The following is a 13819-nucleotide window of genomic DNA, read 5'->3' on the forward strand; positions in this document are numbered from 1 at the left end:
AGGAAGTTGGCCCAACCTTAACCGGAGTATGAATCATCTTAAGTCACACATCGCCAACGTAGGAAGTTAGGCCAACCTGAAGCGGAGTATGAATCATCTCAAGTCACAAATCGCCAACATAGGAAGTTGGCCCAACCTCAACCGGAGTATGAATCATCTCAAGTCACACATCGCCAACATAGGAAGTTTGCCCAACCTCAGTAGGAGTACGAATCTACTCAAGTCACATATCGCCAACGTAGGAAGTTGGCCCAACCTCAACCGGAGTATGAATCATCTCAAGTCACACAACGCCAACGTAGGAAGTTGGCCCAACCTCCATAGGAGTATGAATCATCTCAAGTCACACATCGCGAATGTAGGAAGTTGGCCCAACCTCAGTAGGAGTACGAATCTACTCAAGTCACACATCACCAACGGAGGAAGTTGGCCCAACCTTAACCAGAGCATGAATCCTCTCAAGTCACACAACGCCAACGTAGGATGTTGGCCCAACCTCCATAGGAGTATGAATCATCTCAAGTCACACATCGCCAATGTAGGAAGTTGGCCCAACCTCCATAGGAGTATGAATCATCTCAAGTCACACATCGCCAATGTAGGAAGTTAGACCAACCTCAATAGGAGTATGAATCATCTCAAGTCACACATCGCCAACGTAGGAAGTTGGCCCAACCTCAACCGGAGTATGAATCATCTCAAGTCACACATCGCCAACGTAGGTAGTTGGCCCAACCTCAACCGGAGTATGAATCATCTCAAGTCACACATCGCCAACATAGGAAGTTGGCCCAACCTCAGTAGGAGTACGAATCTACTCAAGTCACATATAGCCAACGTAGGAAGTTGGCCCAACCTCAACCGGAGTATGAATCATCTCAAGTCACACAACGCCAACGTAGGAAGTTGGCCCAACCTCCATAGGAGTATGAATCATCTCAAGTCACACATCACCAATGTAGGAAGTTGGCCCAACCTCAGTAGGAGTACGAATCTACTCAAGTCACACATCGTCAACGTAGGAAGTTGGCCCAACCTCAACCGGAGTATGAATCATCTCAAGTCACACAACGCCAACGTAGGAAGTTGGCCCAACCTCCATAGGAGTATGAATCATCTCAAGTCACACATCGCCAATGTAGGAAGTTGGCCCAACCTCTATAGGAGTATGAATCATCTCAAGTCACACATCGCCAATGTAGGAAGTTGGCCCAACCTCTATAGGAGTATGAATCATCTCAAGTCACACATTGCCAATGTAGGAAGTTAGACCAACCTCAATAGGAGTATGAATCATCTCAAGTCACACATCGCCAACGTAGGAAGTTGGCCCAACCTCAATAGGAGTACGAATCTACTCAAGTCACACATCGCCAACGTAGGAAGTTGGCCCAACCTCAACCGGAGTATGAATCATCTCAAGTCACACATCGCCAACGTAGGAAGTTGGCCCAACCCCAATAGGAGTACGAATCTACTCAAGTCACACATCGCCAACATAGGAAGTTGGCCCAACCTCAACCGGAGTATGAATCACCTCAAGTCACACAACGCCAACATAGGAAGTTGGCCCAACATCCATAGAAGTATGAATCATCTCAAGTCACACATCGCCAATGTAGGAAGTTGGCCCAACCTCCATAGGAGTATGAATCATCTCAAGTCACACATCGCCAATGTAGGAAGTTGGCCCAACCTCAACCGGAGTATGAATCATCTTAAGTCACACATCGCCAACGTAGGAAGTTAGGCCAACCTCAACCGGAGTATGAATCATCTCAAGTAACAAATCGCCAACATAGGAAGTTGGCCCAACCTCAACTGGAGTATGAATCATCTCAAGTCACACATCGCCAACATAGGAAGTTGGCCCAACCTCAGTAGGAGTACGAATCTACTCAAGTCACACATCGCCAACGTAGGAAGTTGGCCCAACCTCAACCGGAGTATGAATCATCTCAAGTCACACAACGCCAACGTAGGAAGTTGGCCCAACCTCAATAGGAGTATGAATCATCTCAAGTCACACATCGCCAATGTAGGAAGTTGGCCCAACTTTCATAGGAGTATGAATCATCTCAAGTCACACATCGCCAATGTAGGAAGTTAGACCAACCTCAATAGGAGTATGAATCATCTCAAGCCCTGGTCAGGACACCGTTCCAGATATTGTTGCATACATGTTCCTTTTAGAAAATGACCACAATAGCCTGTAACCTGTAAACATTGTTAGTCCCTATGAGGGATTTAGTTCTCAGGGTCCACGCTTCAAAAACGACCCTCATGGTTTACCGGGCGATGGTGCTGCGTCATATAAAATAATTGTGGCCATTCATGTACTGCACTTGTTTCCTGACTCACTCATGGCAACACCACTTGAGAGCCTTGGCCCTCTTGTAATCTTTCTACATTTGGATACAGGCAGATTCGTCGTAGCTTCAAATCTCTGTGCTCTATCTGTATAGCTTCTTAGTTGTTTCCACTCTGTCTTCTATATCTATGCTTGAGCACCTGTACATTCTGTCAAGCTGTTAATCTACGTTCAATATCCACGCGGGTGTATGTGTAACTTTTTCATATGTCTGCTGGTCTATGTCAGCCGACTCCACTACATACCGTATACCTTCCTTGTGGTTGCTATTGCTAAAACGTGTCCTATACTTAAGCAATAAGCCCTGAGATGCGGGGGTATTACCGAGTCAGGTAAAGCCCCGGGGCTTAAGTACCCTCATCATAGGCTGATAATGTTGCCCCGGAAATGCCACTTGTTTACTATTTTGATTCCATCATGGATAGGGGAGAGGGCGGCTGGGGACCTCTAGGGAGTACCCACACTTATTTTTATCTCTACCCGGGCAGCATAGCACGCTATGTGCTGTGACTGGGACAGGGTGAACAGAGATTCTAGAAAACCTTTTTTTTCATTGAGGGGGGAAATCTGTCTGTGTTCACTGCCCCAAACATTGCAGTGGAATCAATCACTCTACAAGTAACCAATGGCAAATAACTCAATGCACTAACCTGGTGCAATACGTAACCATCCACAGTCCTATTGCTGATGAGCAGAGGTGGGGGAGGTCCAAAGAATTCATGGGTAGAGCTGAGCCAGAGCCAAGCTAAGCGGTTTGGCTTGGCACTAAGAGCCAGATGTGAGGCGAGATGCTAAAATATGCAAACCCTGCCATCTTTCTACCCATCCACAAACACAATCCCATACATGACATCCTATCACCTCAAAACTCTCAACGAAAACCCATATATGTCATCCTACTTCCTCAAACCCCTCAAACAAAAACCCACATGTCATCCTACCTCCTCAAACTCCTCAACAGAAACTCATACATGTCATCCTCCTCCCTCCACAACACAAACCCATAGCTGATGATGTACCTCCATGTCCCCAGAATAGGAAACCTATACCTGACATCCCACTTTTGGAGGATACGGCACAGTAACATTACATTATCTCTCCAGGATCAGACACTTTCTGTACAATGGAATTTAATCCCAATGTGGACTTTAGACACTGGCCCACATAGCATCCTTTCTCTAGTGGATCTAAATGTGTGCTAATGTGTGGTTTTAAGAAACCAAAACAATGCCCTGTACTAGAATAACCATTCCATTGCACTTAGAAGACTGAAGGGTAGCCTGTCCATAGTGCCTAGAAGAGTCTATGAGAGTAGCTTTTTTTCTCCCAGAGATGGTGGGATCAGACAGAAACTTCAAATATAAAGCTCCATCTGAGCTCTAGGTACAGATAAACGCACCACTTTGGTGGACATCTGCTGCAGGCACGACTATCCATCCACACACGTTAGAATGCAGCTACGACCTATGACAACATTCGGCCGGCTGGACACTTAACCTTTTTTCGCCTACTTATCCCAGACTTGCCTCAACACCTCTTCCATCAGAATACAGCGGCAACCTATGACAAAATACGGTCTAGCTGAACACATAATGAGTCTCTTGCACTCGCGCACCCTTGTGGCCTCGCTCAGCACCTATCCACAGGCCTGGCCTCTTGGGTTGCTTACTGAAGCCTAGCCAGCCCACCTAATTCCTAATGTTGGCCAAATGCACACACACATTCTAAGCCTTTTCTGAGAATGTTCCCACACTTGGACTTTGGTTCCCGAGGGCGTGCCCACCACAAGCATGTTGAGACCATAACAATGGGAAAAGGCGCTATATAAATGATTACAATACAACATAATGCAATAAAGATAACCTTAACACCCAAATAAAAATATAAGCCTACCTAATAAAGATATACAACTTTACAGTAAGCAAAAAATGTGATTATTGCACACGGGAAACGCGTTTCCCTTGGTAGCAAGGCAACATAGAGCAACACAGGTTTGATCCTGTACCTGATTATAGACTTGTCTCAGGTATTGAATGCGTTAAAAAGGACAAATTCATTAATTCACTCATTCATTAAAACTTTATTTTCACCATCCAGAATGGAACTCTACATGAACCAGAATACAAAGCAAGGCCACACTAAACAATCCTCAGTGTATTTCAACTGTACTTTCAAGACTTAGACACACAACAACAAAACTGCATGAAAAGGTCAGCTACTTGTAGTCATTGTTCCACACAGGCTTCATGCTGGTTATTGTGCACAGCTTCTAGAAGGCTTAAACCTTCGGGTAGCTATCCTCAGCCTTTCAGCAGGCACAGGTGGGAGAAGCAGGCAGCACCTTCATGCCCTGGGTGGTGGGAGATGAGGACAAACATCATAGGGCTATGTGGTAAGGGGAAGACCGCATGACTAGGGAAGCACACCTCCTTGCCCAAAACCAGTGTGATCTCCCACCACCTCATTCACAATTTGGGTGGTATGTAGAGACCTCAGGGCAGGAAGATGCTCCAGGAAAACTCTCTTGCCCACCAACCAGTGCATTACATCATCGCTTTCACTCGTCCATTAGGAGAGAATCATAGCTCGCAAATGAACGAGCGAAGAGCAAGTTCCATGATACCCCAGCCTGTGGTGTGAAAATTGTAAATTATTAATATTTGTATTATCTTTGGAGGCGAACACTGTAGTTTAATACGCCATATCTAAGTGGGGCTTTTTGCATAGTGCATATTTCACAGAATCACATCTATGTGATCACAATTGTGGCAGCCAAAGGAAAATATGACCCAATTAAGTAGAATTATTTACCCAGGATTGCACAGATTGGTCAACTGTGGAAACCACGTGTTCTGGTGGCACGGTTTGCATTTCGTCTGGCTTCAGACCCCACATGCTTCCATTGGAAAATGGACTGAGGCTTTCAGCAAGCACTGCGTGACCCCATCGGGGCCTGCGCAAGAAAGGTACGTTTCTTTTTGTTTTATTTTTTTTTAAATCAGCACCCGTGTAGGGAACTACACATGTGCTAATGGCGGTATGCCCCTCAGTGGTGGGCCTATCCTTTCAGTAAAGACACCGCCACACTCTTTAAGGGACCCTCGTTGAGCGTAGGCCCTTAAATTGGGCAGTGGGCCGTTACCGACCGGGTCGGCCCGCCACCTCTGGGCCTATCGCCTCATTATGTGCTCAGAAGGGTTCCATGCTTAAATCGCTGTCGCAGACCTATCTGTCAAATACTAAACTCTTTGGTCATTCTTCTGACCCCAAAATGCTCTTTGGTGGCATGCAAAGCAGCCAGGAACCCATACTGGTGCCATTTGCCCCCCTTTGTCATAGGGGATTTTTTACCAAATGGGTACAGTTTAATAGCTGGTTGCATTGTCTACGGACTAGGAGAGTGCCTTATTTTTTTAAACTGGGAGAAGAGAGATTTCTTTGCATTATGCAGCCTTTCAAAAGTGGTAGCTTGTGCAGTATGTTCACAAAAAAAACATGCACCCGATTCACAATAAACCCCACGCTTGTGAGCCAGGCAAACATGTGACATAACGATAAGCACATGAGTGTAAACTTACACACGTGTAAGGTGATCCTAAACCAAAAAAAGCGGCAAGTATGAACACATGCCTAGTTTGTGTGGAGTAAGAATTCATATGTGTTGTGCAAATGTTTTGGAATGTGAGAAAAAACTGAAAACACGTTTGCAAAATGTTCCTTTTTAGCTGCCTACGGCCAGGGAAGATTATGCAGGCGTAGGCTTACTCCCTGTCTTCGCCAATATTTGGCACACGGAGCCCTTTTTTCTGACTCGGGTGTAACTTACATGTATGAAGATCGTGTGTGGTCAGATATTCCGAGCAGGCATGGGTGTGAGTTCTGACGGGTGTGATGTGTGAAGCAAATGGCATGAATCTTCGTGCATCAGAATCTCCCTACCCCAATTTGTTTGCCAGCAGCGAGAGTTAGCAGTTATTAGGGAGTACATGTTTGGGGGACATGGCGCCCATTCTTTAACTGGTCCGCTGAGGAGACACGAGACGTGGGGTCTAATGTGTGGCACTGCGCCTATCGCGTGATGTGATTGTGCTACTATGTGCCGAAACTCTGTGCCCTAAACCACCGTTTTTAATGTATTCAGGAGGACTGGCCATTTGCTGAACAATAAAAAAAAATGTCTGTTGCTGCCCACAACCTCTTTATTCACGAACGAACGTGCTTTTTAGTGCCGTTTGGCACTTTGCAGCAACTTCGCATCACTTGACTGCTAGAGATCAGTCGCTGTCTAGCTCGGATTGGTGGTCAATAGGTCATTGTGCTGGTTTGGTGAGACGATGGTCGTGTGACCAAGCATCTGAAGGGAAGCAACCAGCAAAGACCACAAGAACATCCTGGGAAAGCCCCTGGGTTGGTCCTTACGTGATTTTCAGGAGCAAGGTCTGAGCTCCAGCCCGGAAGATCCGTGGGGTAGGCCCCAGATGGGAAGGCAGTCCTACTCTTCAAAGGTAAGGTACTTTAATGAAAACATGAGGAGGGGAGGCCATTATGTGTGGGGACATTATTACCTGATACCCTATGAGGCTGGGAGCCCCGGGCCTGCGACGCTTGTGAAGTTCCACCGGACTGACTGTACCTGGGTGAAGATTGAACCGGGGCAGGAATTACAGGAAAACCCAAAGTGGGATTTAAGGAGTCCCATGGGTTCTGTAATCCCCTACAAGAGCCTTCAATAAGTGGAGATCTGCAACAGGCCACTTTTATGAAAGGCAATCAGGATTTGAGAAAGGAACAGGGACTGCTTTAAACCTGTTCCTTATCAACTACATCAAAACTATTGTTAAATCTAGTCCAGCGAAAAAGGTACATCTGGCTTCAATAGACCTCGCGCAGGCATTTGACGTAATCAAAAGGCCTAAACTTTGGGAAAATCTACAGAAGTGGAAGTGTCCGATGGATCTAGAAGAGGCTCTAAGAGCCCTGCATACAAATACAAGTATGCGGGTTAAGTTGGACAGATTGGGGAACTCCACCGACTCAATACCCACTACAAAAGGCCTAAAACAGGATCGTAGACTGGCTCCAACTGTCTTTAACCAATTTATATCAGACATCCCATCGGCCTTTGAAATAACAAGAGCTTTTCCACCAAGACTGGCTTGTACAGCCGTGCGTCATCTGCTATACGCAGGTGACCTTATTCTGTCTCAAAATATCTAGACAGTAATGATCTAAAGGTGAACATTTCGAAGTCAAGAATTCTCACCTTTGGTGGGAAAAAGGCAAAAAAAACATTGGGTAAGGAAAAATGGTTCTTCAAAGGAGAAACCATTCCTGAAGTCACAAGCATTGTTTACCTGGTGGTTACGATTAGTAACAGCATAATAGAGGTGCTGCAAGAACTGAGCCTCAGAACAAAGATGCGAAGTTTAAAGGAGTAGTGGGCTCAAAAATATTACTGTACCAAGCGTTCGGGCATGTGTTTTTAAGCATATGTTGATTGATCGTAAAAACATTTCCTATGCACCTTACCGTGGTTTTCCTCATTTTTACAAATGCAAAATCAGGCAGCAGGGCGTGCCCATTTTGTGCTAATCTTATCCGTTGCTTTGCTACATCGCCCTAAGCTCAAGTGCTCTATTGGCACTAAATCATAGTCCCCGCCCCTGAAGCTGACACCACCATTCCTAGCGATCTCCGTGACGCTACTGTGCAGCGTAGCCAAACGCACCCAATCATCACCTGCGTTCCAATGTCAGTTGACGCAGAACCCGGAATTTCAACACACATTCTCTCACAGCACAGCGTGTCCCAATTCTGAATACAGAACACTATATTTAAAGGAAACCGCAATACTCTGCAATTTATAATGTGCTTTTATTTCACAATAAACGCTCCGAGAACATCCACCGATTTCCATATTCAACCAAATTTTTTGTTTCTTCCTTTGTTCTCGATACACAAATGTTTATCGTGAGTCACACAGTGTTCCTTTGGGTATAAGCGCATTGGATGGAGGCACCTTGATTCGCAAGGCTTCGGCATCAGCTTGTTGCTACACCACCATAAATGATGTCAAGGTACTCCTTATTTCCGGTACCGAGAAAGGGCAAATGGGCCCGGGCGATCATCCCAAAACAGCGTCATGGTCATCCAACCATTCAGGTGTATGATCAACTGCCGGCTGAAGAAGCCATCAATTGGTATCTGAAAACGATGACATTCGCAGTAGGGCAGGATGTGGCTGTGTATAAAACATAACAGAAATGTGTCTCAGTAGCCGTTCTTTATTCTGTTCTAATCGGACCATTACTTATGCACCGTGTGAAAACTAATGATGAACACAAAGTGAAACAATGCAAACACAGAGAAAACAACGTGCAATGTTGGAGTCTACGATGTGATTGAGAGGTTAGTGCTATGCAGTGTTTTTAGCTCGCAATGGGAGGCCGATGCGGAAGTTGACGTAATAATTTGAATAACACATAGATGGCATTTTAATGTAACATTAGTCTAGAATTGGGCGTTGGTGGAATCTCTGCAAACACAGACGTGGACTCCATCCATTTCGGTACTGGACTGCCCACGTGCCTGGGACAAATACAAGTACACACCGGTTGTTTCTGAGTGCCCTCACTAATTGCCGAAAACAACAAGCCATTGCAATGTTAGCCAGCCAGCCATACCGGTCATAAAATAAAACCTTGACTCCTTTGTCTACAAATTCATCTACAGTAAAACGTACATAATAAACGGCATTTCCATTCTCTCGGCGTAACGAAGAGTGTCCGTTCAAATCAATAAAATTTCATGAAATGAAAGTAAAGGTTCCATTGTCCAGTTTTGGAATGCTAAACCTTATCATATTTGACGGTTTTACATACCTCCCCCCATTCCTTTCCTTTCCTTACAAATCCTCCCTTTATTTCCAAGGACTAAAAACAATACAGCCTTATGCCTAGCTTGCTTTTGGTAAATGAAAGCCACAAATATACTCAGCAGGACGCGAGGGAGTAGAAAGTTGAAGGCATTGACCTTGAGTCCCACGGCATCAATTCCCACGTGCACCACTGTAGCATTAGGAATATTTACAAAAAACAAATTGTTTGCTGGCATTCACCAATGCCACGTGAAAATTCCAGAGATTTACTCATTTTATGAAAACACTCGATTTTCATAATCCACCTGTCAGCTGAGCACGTCTGCAGTTTTTCAGCTAGCGAGCGCCACGCACAGGTAGCACCAACAGCCCCCACCTTTACAAATGCCGCGCACAGAGAACAGTGACTGCCCCCCACCTTTTGCCTCCGGCGCCTGTGTCAGACTAGCCTATTTGTCACGGCTGGTCCACCGCAAAGTGTTATAATTTAAAAAGTGTATTGGTTTTGCTTCCGTCCTCTGAGGAGTGTGACCGTTCATTGCTGACCACCCTAGAGTCCCCCAATATAACTGCCTTTATGCCCTCATTCAACCTCGAAGCTTGGGGTACATCTTGCCCACTGATAAGGTCTTGGAAGAGCAGTACCCCTGTACCCCTCACCCCTGTAATCATTTGGAAATGGAATGTGTTTGATATAATGTTTTACAGGGAGGCAGGGCTATCTGTATGCTGAATCTCTATAAAGACTTTATTCTTCTCAATGCCACTCTCCGGGTCTCATTCCCTTATGGATGTGTACAATTATTATTATATTTTGTATTTTGGGGACTCTGCACCTTCAGACCATACCCCTGTACCACCTAAAATTCACCTCCCATACACCTGACATGTAGTGCTCAAACAGGCACTTCTTGCAAAACAAATTGACAAACAGGGTACATCTGGAAAGAAATTCTTTGTACACTTTATTTGGACGATTTATACTTTTGATGGCTTTGAAATTCAAGTTACATATATTTTCCATTGGGCATGCACAATTAATAAAAATTGTTGAACATATAAATAGCTGCTAATCATTTGTATCGGGAAGCGAATTGTTCCACGAGTTCTGCTTTCGGTGGACAGGGCACGTTTGCAATGTTTTGTGGCAATGTATGTGTCCTTGGAATCAAACCATGAACGATTCCATGAGTATGCATGTCCAACACAGTCAAAGTCAGACTTTCACGAAATCGATTTTCATTTCCTGATATTTTGGCTTGCCCACCCACTTTTTGCTTCTTTTTAAAAAAGGCCATTTAATAACGAAGCATCCCAAATGTTCCAGCAGTTCTAGATTGTTGTCTGCCTATGTTCCCTTTATGCGCTAATAAAGCAAGTAGTGTGCGAGATTCCATACCCTGTATACCGAAATGCAATCTCTTGGGCCGGTACTTCAGTCACATATTGTGGAACACCTCCAAATCTCCTGTGTGACAGAATTCTGTGAGTCCCTTCAGATCTCTTGATAGAGTTTTATCAAACACGATCTTCTCAAGAGCTTTGTGTGCAGGTGAAGATGGAACCAACCACTTCTTCTTGCGTTCCTGCTCCTCCGATAAAGGTCCATGTTCACATTTGTGAAAATGTCGGTTTTCTGTCCATGAGTGAACGTTGGAGCAGTGGTGCATTAACGAGCGCCATTTTTCAATTAGAATTTCCACAGACCCATCACAAGTTTTGGAGCTCTACCAAAGATGGTTGCTGAAAGACTGGGACCACTTCAAAATCTTTTCAGAGCCCTTTTTTTTACCAGCAACTGTTTTTTTTAATTGATGGATTTAGCTACGTGCCAGACATCAAATTGATGGCGAATGTTTGGAAATTGCTGGCGCATGACTTTGGCAATTGAAACATATCTGTCGGTGGCTTTGAGGTCTATTCGCATTCCCCTCGATTGGAGATCTTGCAGGGATTTTATAAAACCATGTTTCTTCATGGCTACTGAGGATTTACATTCAGAGATCTGCAGGACCACAGAACTCACTATTTGTTTAGTGTCCATTTCCTGAAAGTGGTATGTGCAGTACTTTGCAGAAAAACCAGGGCTGTCACACCGTCCATCGCCAGCTAGACTGAACCGTTTGCAGAGAATTTCCGTTCAATTCACATTCGTTGAATTTTCCAGGCTTCAATGATAGCAGGGAATAAAAATCCACATTGATATCTCAAATTCTGCGTTTTAGCGAGGAACTGAAGTCCCACAAATGTACAGAAACTGGACAACTTACTAAAGCTCGAACCCCTGAAAAGCAATGCTGCTGCACACAGTAAATTTCCAGCTGGCCCTTTGCCCAGCATCGGTTGAGCAGACCATGAAAATGGTGCATGGAGTAGGGAACAGGTGGCTTTGATTTTCAGGTTTATGCCTTGTGATACACGAGTAACATTCACCAATTGCTTCCCGCATTCTAACCCCTCACTCGATGGACGCATTTCAGCATCAGTATAATCTGTACTAGGCAGATGTCGAATACAATGTATTTGTGCTCCTTTTCTAGACTATTGTCCCGCGTGAATGTGGTTTCTGACTCAACTGTGGTGGGCATATCCGACACACTGCCCACACTGAAGTTGAGATCTTTGGCAAGTTCCTCGGTCAATTCCGTTCAGGCTTCAGTCTCTGTTATTTCATCTTGTGTTAATTGCTCATGAATTGGAGAAACCATCAATGTCGATGGTTTATTGGTTGGCCCTTTTTTTCCGGGTGTAAATTGTGTGATGGGGTCAGTGAGTAATTCAAAAGCATCTTCCCTATATTCAGTTTCATCTTGTCTAGTACTCGCATTGTAGCAATGGTCCAACAACACTTTGCTTGCTTCGCCGGTCACATTCCATTCTTTTTCTGGCCATTGGGCATACGCATCTCGAGTCTGCTTATTGACTGGAACACGCTGTGCCTCAAATAATAGTCGTTCCATGGTGAGATCTGTTTGGCAAGCAGCATCCTTGCTTTGATATGTTATCTGGGTGCTCATAGTTCTTATGCTCTGGGCCTCTAGGAGATGGGTTGTAAAAATAGGTTAACTGTAAATTCAGCATGCAGTATATAGCACTTTAGATAAAAAATACATGTTATGAAGACAACACCAGCACAAAACATTTTTCTCAAACAAATTTGTGTGTAACTTACCCTTGTTTTCTTGTATTTCTGTGCAATCATCTTCTTCATCTGTGCAAGCGTCTTATTCAGTATGACGACCGCACCAGCAAGCTGGTCCACCACGTCTGATCCATGTGCCTCCTCTTCTAATTCACCTCCTTGTTTACATTGAATCGAATATTCATTTTTAAAAATCAAATTCTTTCAACGCACAAGTCGCTTACATACATACCGTCGTAAACAGTGTACGTCATTTAGTCAAAATAGACATTTTGAATTTCACCTGATTGATGGCAAGTGCACTCGATCAGAGATCACCATGCAAAACTAACTTACTCTAATGTTGCACTGAAGCATTTGCCATTGCATTCTGCATACCTCAGACTCGGGAACAGCTCCAAAGGATGATGTAACTCTAGTCGAGGTACCATCATCACCCTGTAACACAGTACTCGTCTTAGAATGGATGAAAACAGTGAAATTGAACAGAGACTATCAGATGCAGACATTTGGTACATATATATATAAAAACGCATAAACAAATGGCCAGATACATAAACTATTTCATATTATTTAGAATTGTATGTATAATACATTTGTGTAATCATAAAACTAACTGATAGGAGCTCAAAGTGGTTGTGGACTCCTGGAAACAAAAGGATGCAGAATCTAGCTCCTTCATTTTCAGTGAATTGCCACGAAGTGATAAAGTGAAAATTAGATTTGCATTAGATATGTTGGACGATCCAACTGTAAATAATATGAACTTCTGCAAGCCTGTATGGCTCACCATTGGTAGACTGGAATTTTCAGTGTTGTCGCCAGTATCGAGGGTCTGTGCTTCAGTCAATATGCTTGCCTAAAATAACTGAAATGTGAAGCAACTGATTACGATAAATTATGCTTATTTCGAAATGCACTATTGCATAGTCATCTCTGATGCTCATAAAACCAGGGACAGATGTCTAGCAAAATGTGATATATTTCTAAAGTAATACAATCTGGTAAATATGCAAAGTTTAATAAGAAACGATTACACCGAAAGCACCAATCGTTCATGTAGTTATCTTTTCGGTACCCCAAGGCCTACAGCTAATTCATCATCTACGGCTAATTCATCATCGTGAACTCACCTGGTCCCACGTGTGCATTAATGGAGTTGGAATTGCGTTCAGAAGCAATTTACGAGAGGTTCTGAGTCAACGCTTTTTTGTGTACTGTGATGGGTTGTACATATCCGGGACAAAATGCAGGCTGTATATGCAGTATTTATCGCCCTTCAAGTCCCTCGAGACTTCCAGGGTTCTACTTTCAAGCTAATCCGGTGCAAATCCACAACATCTGACCCATTCTCTTATTCAATCTATATTCCTTGGGAATGTAGGCATTATTGTGCCATCAGGTTTGGAATGGGTCTTAGAACGGCAAC

This window comes from Ambystoma mexicanum, chromosome 9 (genome assembly GCF_040938575.1).
Source record: "Ambystoma mexicanum isolate Mex_15411 chromosome 9, UKY_AmexF1_1, whole genome shotgun sequence".
NCBI lineage: Eukaryota > Metazoa > Chordata > Amphibia > Caudata > Ambystomatidae > Ambystoma > Ambystoma mexicanum.